The sequence below is a fragment of the Arachis ipaensis genome, chromosome B09, assembly GCF_000816755.2.
Source record: "Arachis ipaensis cultivar K30076 chromosome B09, Araip1.1, whole genome shotgun sequence".
In the NCBI taxonomy this organism is placed as follows: Eukaryota; Viridiplantae; Streptophyta; class Magnoliopsida; order Fabales; family Fabaceae; genus Arachis; species Arachis ipaensis.
The window spans coordinates 142,949,081-142,958,216 of NC_029793.2; positions in this window are offsets into that span (position 1 = coordinate 142,949,081).

Genomic DNA, 9,136 nt, shown 5'->3' on the forward strand with positions numbered 1-9,136 from the left:
GAGATTGAAGATAATGGCTTAAAAGATATAATTGAAAAGATAAGATTGAAAAATATATGTTTTGAAAAAGTCAAACCTCCCCACCTTTGTTGGGCGTTGAACGCCCAGAATACCCCTATTTTGGAATTCATCACCAACCTTGTGCTTCTCCTGGGCGTTCAACGCCAACTTGCCACTCCTCTTTGGGCGTTGAACGCCTAACCTGCACTCCTTGGCTAGCGTTCAATGCCAGTTTTCTTTCTCTTTCAGGGCGTTCAATGCCCAGTCAGTGCTCCCTGGTTGGCGTTCAAGGCCAGTCTTGCTGGTCCTTTATGGCATTGAACTCCCATCCTTCCCTCTTGTCTGGCATTCAACGCCAGCAAAGGGCTTTCCCAGGGTGCTCTATTTTTAGTTCTAAACATTGTTGTCTCTGTTCTAAGAGGTACACATGATCATAAATGTTAGAAAGCAAAGTAACTATGAAAGATACATGAAATTGGAAAAAAAAAACTAGATTAATTGAAAACAATTATATGCTATTAATCTTTGGGTTGCCTCCCAACAAGCACTTCTTTACTGTCGTTTAACTGGTCTTTACTGCGCTCATGTCAGTAACAAGGGGGATTTTTCTTGCTCAACTTCACCACCCAAGTAATGTTTCACTCTCTGGCATTAACAGTAAATCTTTTAGCAGAGTGGTTACTCTAAAGTTCTATTTGACCATAAGGTGATACATTAGTGATAAGGAAAGGTCCTGTCCAATGTGACTTGAGTTTCCCAAGGAAAAGCTTCAGTCTAGAATTAAAGAGTAGAACTTTCTGTCCAGTTTCAAAGACTCTGGAAGATGTCTTTCTGTCATGCCACTTCTTGGCCCTTTCTTAATAAATCTTGCATTTTCAAATACAGCAAGTCGGAATTCATCCAACTCATTCAGTTGGAGCAACCGTTTCTCTCCTGCTGCCTTTGCAACAAGGTTTAGGAGTTTGGTTGCCCAGTAGGCCTTGTGTTCCAGCTCTACTAGTAGGTGGCATGCTTTTTCATACACCAATTGATATAGTGACGTTCCTATAGGGGTCTTGAAAGCAGTTCTGTATGCCCAGAGAGCATCATCAAGCTTTCTTTCCCAATCTTTTCTAGAGGTGCTCACTGTTCTTTCCAGGATTCTCTTCAGTTCTCTATTTAAGACTTCAGCTTGCCCATTTGTCAAAAGGTGATGTGGGGTCGCCACCTTATGGCGAACTCCATAATGGTGCAGAATAGATTCAAGCTATTTATTGCAGAAATGAGTGCCTCCATCACTGATCAGTGTCCGAGGGATACCAAACCTACTAAAGATGTTCTTCTGGACGAACTTAATCATGACTCTAGTGTCATTTGTGGGTGATGCGACTGCCTCAACCCATTTAGACATATAATGCACTGCCACGAGGATATAGGTGTTTGAGTATGAAGGTGGGAAATGTCCCATGAAGTCTATACCCCATACATCAAGCAGCTCAATCTCTAGGATTCCTTGCTGAGGCATGTCGTGACCATGAGGGAGATTTCCAGCCATTTGGCAACTATCACAGTGGCGAACAAACTCTCGGGAATCATTGAAGAGTGTGGGCCAGTAAAAACTACTTTGGAGAACCTTTGTTGCTATTCGCTCACCTCTAATGTGTCCTCCATAATCGGAGCCATGGCAGTGCCATATGATTTTATGTTCCTCTTCTTCAGACACACAACGGCGGATTATCCCATCTGAGCATCTTTTAAAGAGATATGGTTCATCCCACAAGCAGTATCTAGCATCATGAATGAGTTTTCGAGCTTGCTTCCTACTGTATTCCTTGGGGATGAACCTTATAGCCTTGTAATTCGCAATGTCTGCAAACCAAGGTGTCGTCCGAATGGCGAAGAGTTGCTTATCCGAAAATGTTTCAGATACTTTAGTAGTAGAGGGAGGAGATGTCCCTTCTACTGGTTCAATCCGAGACAAGTGGTTATCTACTTGATTTTCTGACCCTTTTTTGTCTCTGATTTCTATATCAAACTCTTGCAGGAGTAGCACCCATCTTATTAGCCTTGGCTTAGAATCCTGCTTGGTGAGTAGATATTTGTGAGCAGCATGGTCAGTGTAGATAATGACCTTAGATCCTATTAAATAAGATCTATACTTGTCAATGGTATAAACCACTGCACGCAATTCCTTCTCTGTGGTAGTATAGTTCTTCTGTGCATCATTTAGAACACGACTGGCATAATAAATAACACGCAAGAGCTTGTCATCTCTCTGTCCTAGAACTGCGCCAATGGCATGGTCACTGGCATCACACATTTGTTCGAATGGTAAGTCCTAATTGGGTGCAGAGATGACATGTGCAATGATAAACTTAGCCGTCAGAGTTTCAAAGGCATGCAAGCACTCTTGGTCAAAGACAAATGGAGTAGGTTGCTCAGGGGTTTTGCAATTTTGGAAAATTCCTTTATGAACCTCCTGTAGAACCCTGCATGTCCCAAGAAACTTCTGATTGCCTTAACATTAGTGGGTGGTGGTAATCACTCAATTACCTCCACCTTAGCTGAATCCACTTCTATTGCTTTGCTCGAAATCCGAAGCCTAAGAACAATTCCTTCAGTCACCATGAAATGGCACTTCTCCTAGTTTAAAACCAGGTTTGTCTCTTGGCATCGTTTGAGAACTAGGGCTAGATGGTCAAGGCAGGAGTCAAATGAATCCCTAAAGACGGAGAAGTCATCTATTAACACTTCAAGGAATTTCTCCACCATATCAGAGAAAATGGAGAGCATACACCTCTGAAAGATTACAGGTGCATTGCACAGGCCAAATGGCATTCACCTATAAGCAAACACACTATATGGGCATGTAAATGCTATTTTTTCTTGGTCCTGAGGATCCATTGCAATTTGATTATAGCATGAATAGCCATCCAAAAAGTAGTAAAATGCATGACCCACCAGTCTCTCTAGCATTTGATCTATAAATGGCAAAGGAAAATGATCCTTTCTGGTGGCGTTATTGAGTCTCCTATAGTCAATACACATACGTCACCCTGTAACTGTTCTTGTGGGAATCAGTTCATTCTTTTCATTATGAACCACTGTCATGCCTCCCTTTTTGGGAACAACTTGGACAGGGCTCACCCAGGGCTGTCTGAGATAGGATAAATAATCACAGCCTCCCATAATTTTATGACTTCCTTTTGCACCACTTCCTTCATGGCTGGATTCAGTCGCCTTTGTGGTTGCACCATTGGTTTGGCGTCATCTTCCAGCAGGATCTTGTGCATACATCGGATTGGGCTATTGCCCTTAAGGTCACTGTTAGTCCACCCAAGAGCTGTCTTGTGTGTCTTTAGCACTTGGATTAGTACTTTTTCTTCCTGTGGTTCTAAGGCAGAGTTATGATCACAGGATAAGTATCCCCATCTCCTAGAGATGCATATTTCAAGGATGATAGTAATGGCTTGAGCTCGAGTTTAGGAGGCTTATCTTCTTCCTTAGGAGTTCTCAAAGGCTCCTTCATTTCTTCTGGCTCCTCCAAATCAGGCTGAGCATCACAAAAGATGTTGTTCAGCTCATCTTCGAGTCTCTCAACCATGTTCATTTCTTCCACCAGGGAATCAATGATATCAATACTCATGCACTCCTCTGGGGTGTCTGGATGCTGCATAGCTTTAACAGCATTCAACACGAACTCATCCTCATTGACTCTCAGGGTTACTTCCCCTTTTTAATTGTCAATGAGGGTTTTTCCTGTAGCTAAGAAGGGTATTCTTAGAATGATGGGTGCACTCTTGTGCTCGTCTATTTCCAGTACCACAAAATCCGTGGGGAAAGCAGAGGGTCCAACCCTAACAATCATGTCCTCAATCACGCCTGATGGAAGCTTAACAGAGCCAACAGCAAGTTGAAGACATATGCGGGTCGGTTTAACTTCTTGAGTCAAACAGAGCCTCTTTATTAATGATGCAGGTATTAGGTTAATACTTGCTCCAAGATTACATAGGGCTGTCCTTGTGCAGACATCCCCTAGGGTGCATGGTATCATAAAACTCCCAGGATCTTTTAGTTTCTCCAGTAAGCTCTTTTTGATCACTGCACTGCATTCTTCAGTGAGAAGGACTGTTTCTGCCTCTCTCCAATCCTTCTTATAACTTAGGATGTCTTTCATGAACTTAGCATAAGAAGATATCTACTCAAGAGCCTCTGCAAAAGAGATATTGATCTCAAGTGTCTTGAGATAATCCGCAAAGTGGGCAAACTGTTTATCTTTTTCCACTTGACGGAGTCTCTGAGAAAATGGCATCTTGGCCCTATACTTATCAACCTTAGTTGATGTAGGTTAGATGCCTACAGAAACGGAAGGGGGGTCTTATCAACACTTACATGTGTCTGACCATCCCTGTTTGGGTGTTCAACGCCCTTGTTGAACCTTTCCTGGCATTCAATGCCAGGAATACTATCCCTTTTTGGGCGTTCAACGCCAGGAGTGCTGCCCCTTCTTGGCGTTGAACGCTAATGACATTCCTCTCTGGGCGTTCAACGCCCTCAGAGGTGTCTTGGACTGCAGTCTGGTCATCCTCTGTCAGCTTTTCTTCTCTTGGTTTCCTGTTGTTCTGAGGTTGGGTGTTTAATGTTTTTCCACTCCTCAGTTGAATAGCCTGACACTATTCTTTTATCTGTTTAGATAATTGCTGCCTAGTTTGACTCATCTGTGCTTCTACATTCCTGTTGGAGGTCTGAGTTTCTCGCAAAGCCTCTTGCAATTCCAGCAACTGCTGTGCAAGGGCGTGTAGCTGCTGAATCAATGGGCCATTCTATTCTAGAGGGTTAGACTCATTAGACACTGCTTTAACCTCTCTTTTTATGCAAGTCTCAACAACCGAGTATAGATGCTGGTTCGTGGCAACTGTCTCAATAACTTCATGAGCCTCTTCAATTGTTTTCCTCATAAGTATAGAACCACCAGCAGAGTTGTCTAGAGACATTCTAGCCATGTCTGTTAGGCCGTAACAGAAAATGTCTAATTGCACCTATTCTAAAAACATTTCTGTGGGGCATTTTCGTAGCATTCTTCCATACCTTCCCCTGGCATCATGAAGAGATTCATTATTCTCTTGCTTGAAGCCTTGGATGTCCAGGCTTAACTAGGTTAACTTCCTTGGGAGAAAGTATTGATTCAAAAACTTGTCTACTAGTTGCTTCCATGTTTTCAAGCTGGATTAGGGTTGGTTATCTAACCACCACTTTGCTTAGTTTCTAACAGCAAAGGAAAAGAGCAGCAGTCTGTAGACATCCTGATCCACTCCTTCAGTGTGTACTGTGTCAGCAATTTGTAAGAAATTTTCCAGAAACTCAGTAGGCTCTTCCTGTGAAAGTCCAGAGTATTGGCAGTTTTGCTGTACCAGAGTAATGAGCTGAGGGGGTTTAGCTCAAAATTACTTGCTCTAATGGGGGTATACTGATACTTCTTCCATAGAAGTCAGGAGTGGGGGCCGTATAGGACCCCAGAGTTCTTCTGAACTGTTAATTCCTAATTGGGTCCATGATGAAGGATGGTAGGAGAATTAGAAATAAAATTGGAAATTAGAATTAAAATATTTTTGTTTTTATTTTATTTATTTATTCGAAAAAAAAGAAGGAAATTAAAAGGCAAAATTAGAAACTTTAGTTGTCTTAGCCTTTGATTAACTAGAAAGAATTGAAAATTAATTGTGATTTTAAAAGTGGTTTTCGAAAATAGAAAAGAGATGAATTAGTTAGGAAGTTTTGAAAAAGAGGAAAGGGAGAAGAGAATATTAAATAGATACCAAACTTTTAAAATTAAAATAAGATAAAGCAAGTAACTAGTTAAGAAAGATTTGAAATAAGATAAGATAAGAGATTTGAAAAAGATTTGATTTTGAATTTTGAAATTAAGATAAGATAAGATAATGAGATATGGTGAAGATTTGAAAAAGATTTGAGATTTTAAAAATTAAGAGAAAGATAAGATAGGATTTAAAATTTAAAATTTGACTTCACAAACAAGAAAACTCCAAACTTAAAAAAATTTTAAATCAAGATAAAAAAAAAAGGAAGCAATATTTTCAAAAATTTGAATAAAGATAAAATATTTTTTTATTTTTTTCGAATTAAGTGAAGAAAGAGAAAAATAACCAAAAGACACCAAACTTAAAATTTTTAGATCAAATACACTATTTTTTTTTCGAAAATTTTAAAGAAAAATACTAAAAGATACCAAACTTAAAAATTTTAAGATCAAACAAAGAAAAGAAAGAAGAACAACTTGAATACTAAGAAGAGCACCAAAGAACAAATTCGAAAATTCAAGGAAAGTAAAAAACACACAAAAGACATCTGTAGACATCCTGATCCACTCCTTCAGTGTGTACTGTGTCAGCAATTTGTAAGAAATTTTCCAGAAACTCAGTAGGCTCTTCCTGTGAAAGTCCAGAGTATTGGCAGTTTTGCTGTACCAGAGTAATGAGCTGAGGGGGTTTAGCTCAAAATTACTTGCTCTAATGGGGGTATACTGATACTTCTTCCATAGAAGTCAGGAGTGGGGGCCGTATAGGACCCTAGAGTTCTTCTGAACTATTAATTCCTAATTGGGTCCATGATAAAGGATGGTAGGAGAATTAGAAATAAAATTGGAAATTAGAATTAAAATATTTTTGTTTTTATTTTATTTATTTATTTAATTCGAAAAACAAGAAGGAAATTAAAAGGGAAAATTAGAAACTATAGTTGTCTTAGCTTTTAATTAATTAGAAAGAATTGAAAATTAATTGTGATTTTTAAAAATGGTTTTCTAAAATAGAAAAGAGAGGAATTAGTTAGGAAGCTTTCGAAAAGAAAGGAAAGAGAAAGGAGATTATTAAAGAGATATCCAACTTTTAAAATTAAAATAAGATAAAACAAGTAACTAATTAAGAAAGATTTAAAAATTAGATAAGATAGGAGATTTGAAAAAGATTTGATTTTAAAAATTTTGAAATTTAAAATTGGAAAGAAAAAGTCAACAAGATAAAATAAGAATTGAAAAGATTTGAAAAAGATTTGATGTTGAATTTCGAAATTGAAGCAAGATAAGATAAAGTTTTGAAAAAAAGTTTAAAAGATAAGAAATGGTGAAGATCTGAAAAAGATTTGAAAATATAAGATTTAAAATTTAAAATTTAAACTTTACTAACAAGAAAACACTAAATTTAAAATTTTTAAATCAAGATAAGTAAAAAGGAACAAGATTTTTGAAAATTTAACTAAAGATAGAAAAGATAATTTTTTTTGAATTAATGAAGAAAGAGAAAAACAACCAAAAGACACCAAACTTAAAACTTTTAGATCAAAACAAGAAAAGAAACAAGAACAACTTGAATACCAAGATGAACACTCAAGAACAAATTCGAAAATTTAAAGAAAATAAAGAACAGACAAAGGACACCAAACTTAGAAATTGGTATTAGACGCAAACAAAAGACAAAGAAAATATTGATTTTGAAAAAGTTTTTGAAAAAGAAAACAAAAGACACAGTTAAAGAGTTACTAAACCTTAAAGTACCTAATCTAACTAACAAGATAGTCGGTAGTTTGTCAAACTCGAACAATCCCCGGCAACGATGCCAAAAACATGGTGCACGATCCCACGGAGATTGTTGGTTTGAACAAGCAATGGCTACTTTGTATATCTTAGTCGGGCGGATAGAAAATATAGTTGTTGTGGAAAAACGCATAAAAATAGAATAAATAAAGTGTTACTGGATTGGTGTGAAATTAGTGATGAGAGAACGGTTGAGGCTTCGGAGATGCTTCCTCCTTCTGGATCAACTTTCTCACTGTCTAATTCAACTTTTGATGATTCATTCCATGGTAGGCTGTAAGTGATTAACGCCAGGTCAGTGGTCATTAATCTTCTCTGCTTCAAGTTAAACGCCAGGTCTGTGGTCATCTAATCTGAACGGGGGTGAAGCTCTAGCAGTCCATTCCCTTGGTGATCCTATTCAAAATGCCACAGACAAGGTCGGATCTTCCGGATCAAAGAATGCTGCTTTACGATTCTAGCCTATACCACAAAGGCCCTAATCGCCCTGTACCTCGGCTGAACTGATGTCTCCAAGTCCCCAACGAAGTTATGGATTAGCTGTCTAAGAGATGTATAATCAAGCTTGTGGTTCAGTACTGTCCCGTCAATGACTCGCATGAACCCATGTAGAATAGGGATAACAGTCAAGTTACACTCCCAATTCATTAGGATGAATAACGAAGATACATCTTACAATGAAATCAAGCATAGATTGAAATAGAATAGTGATATTATTAATCCATAAGAATCAGCAGAGCTCCTAACCTTAACCTAGGAGGTTAGTGACTCATAGCTTACAGAAAAGTAATGAAAGGTTCGAATGAGCAAAAATGAGGTAGAAGATCCTAAACATGGTTGATCTTCTACTATATATACTAATATAATAACTAAGAAGTACAAAAATATGATAAACTAGGTTGATAGTGCGAAAATCCACTTCTGGGGCCCACTTGGTGAGTGTTTGGGCTGAGCTAGGGGTGACTCAACGAGCTAGTATCCTTCTTGGGCATTGAACGCCAGCTTTGGAATCCTTTTTGGGTGATGGACGCCAACTGCTCCCTTTTGGTTGTCCAATGCCAGGAAGAGGGTGAAGTGCTGGCGTTGAACGCCAGCTTTAGACATTTATTTCCAGAGCATAGTATGGACTATTATATATTGCTGAAAATCCCTGGATGTTAGATTTTCAATTCTATTGAGAGCATGCCATTTAGATTTTGGTATCTCCAAAAATACTCCTTCGAGTACACAGAGGTCAGAATCCGACAGCATCTGCAGTCATTTCTCTGTCTTTGACTAAGACTCTTCCAAAGCTCCTTAATTTCAGCCAGAAATTACCTGAAATCATCATAAAACACACAAACTCAAAGTAGAATCCGAAAATGTGAATTTTGTACTAAAACCTATGAAAACATAATAACACTTAAACAAAACATAATAAAAACTATATGAAAATGATGCCGAAAAACGTATAAAATATCCGCTCATCACTCTCTCTCTCGAATTATACCCTAAAACATGATGAAAAACTAAACTATGACTACTTCGTTCATTTCCCCTTCAATCCAT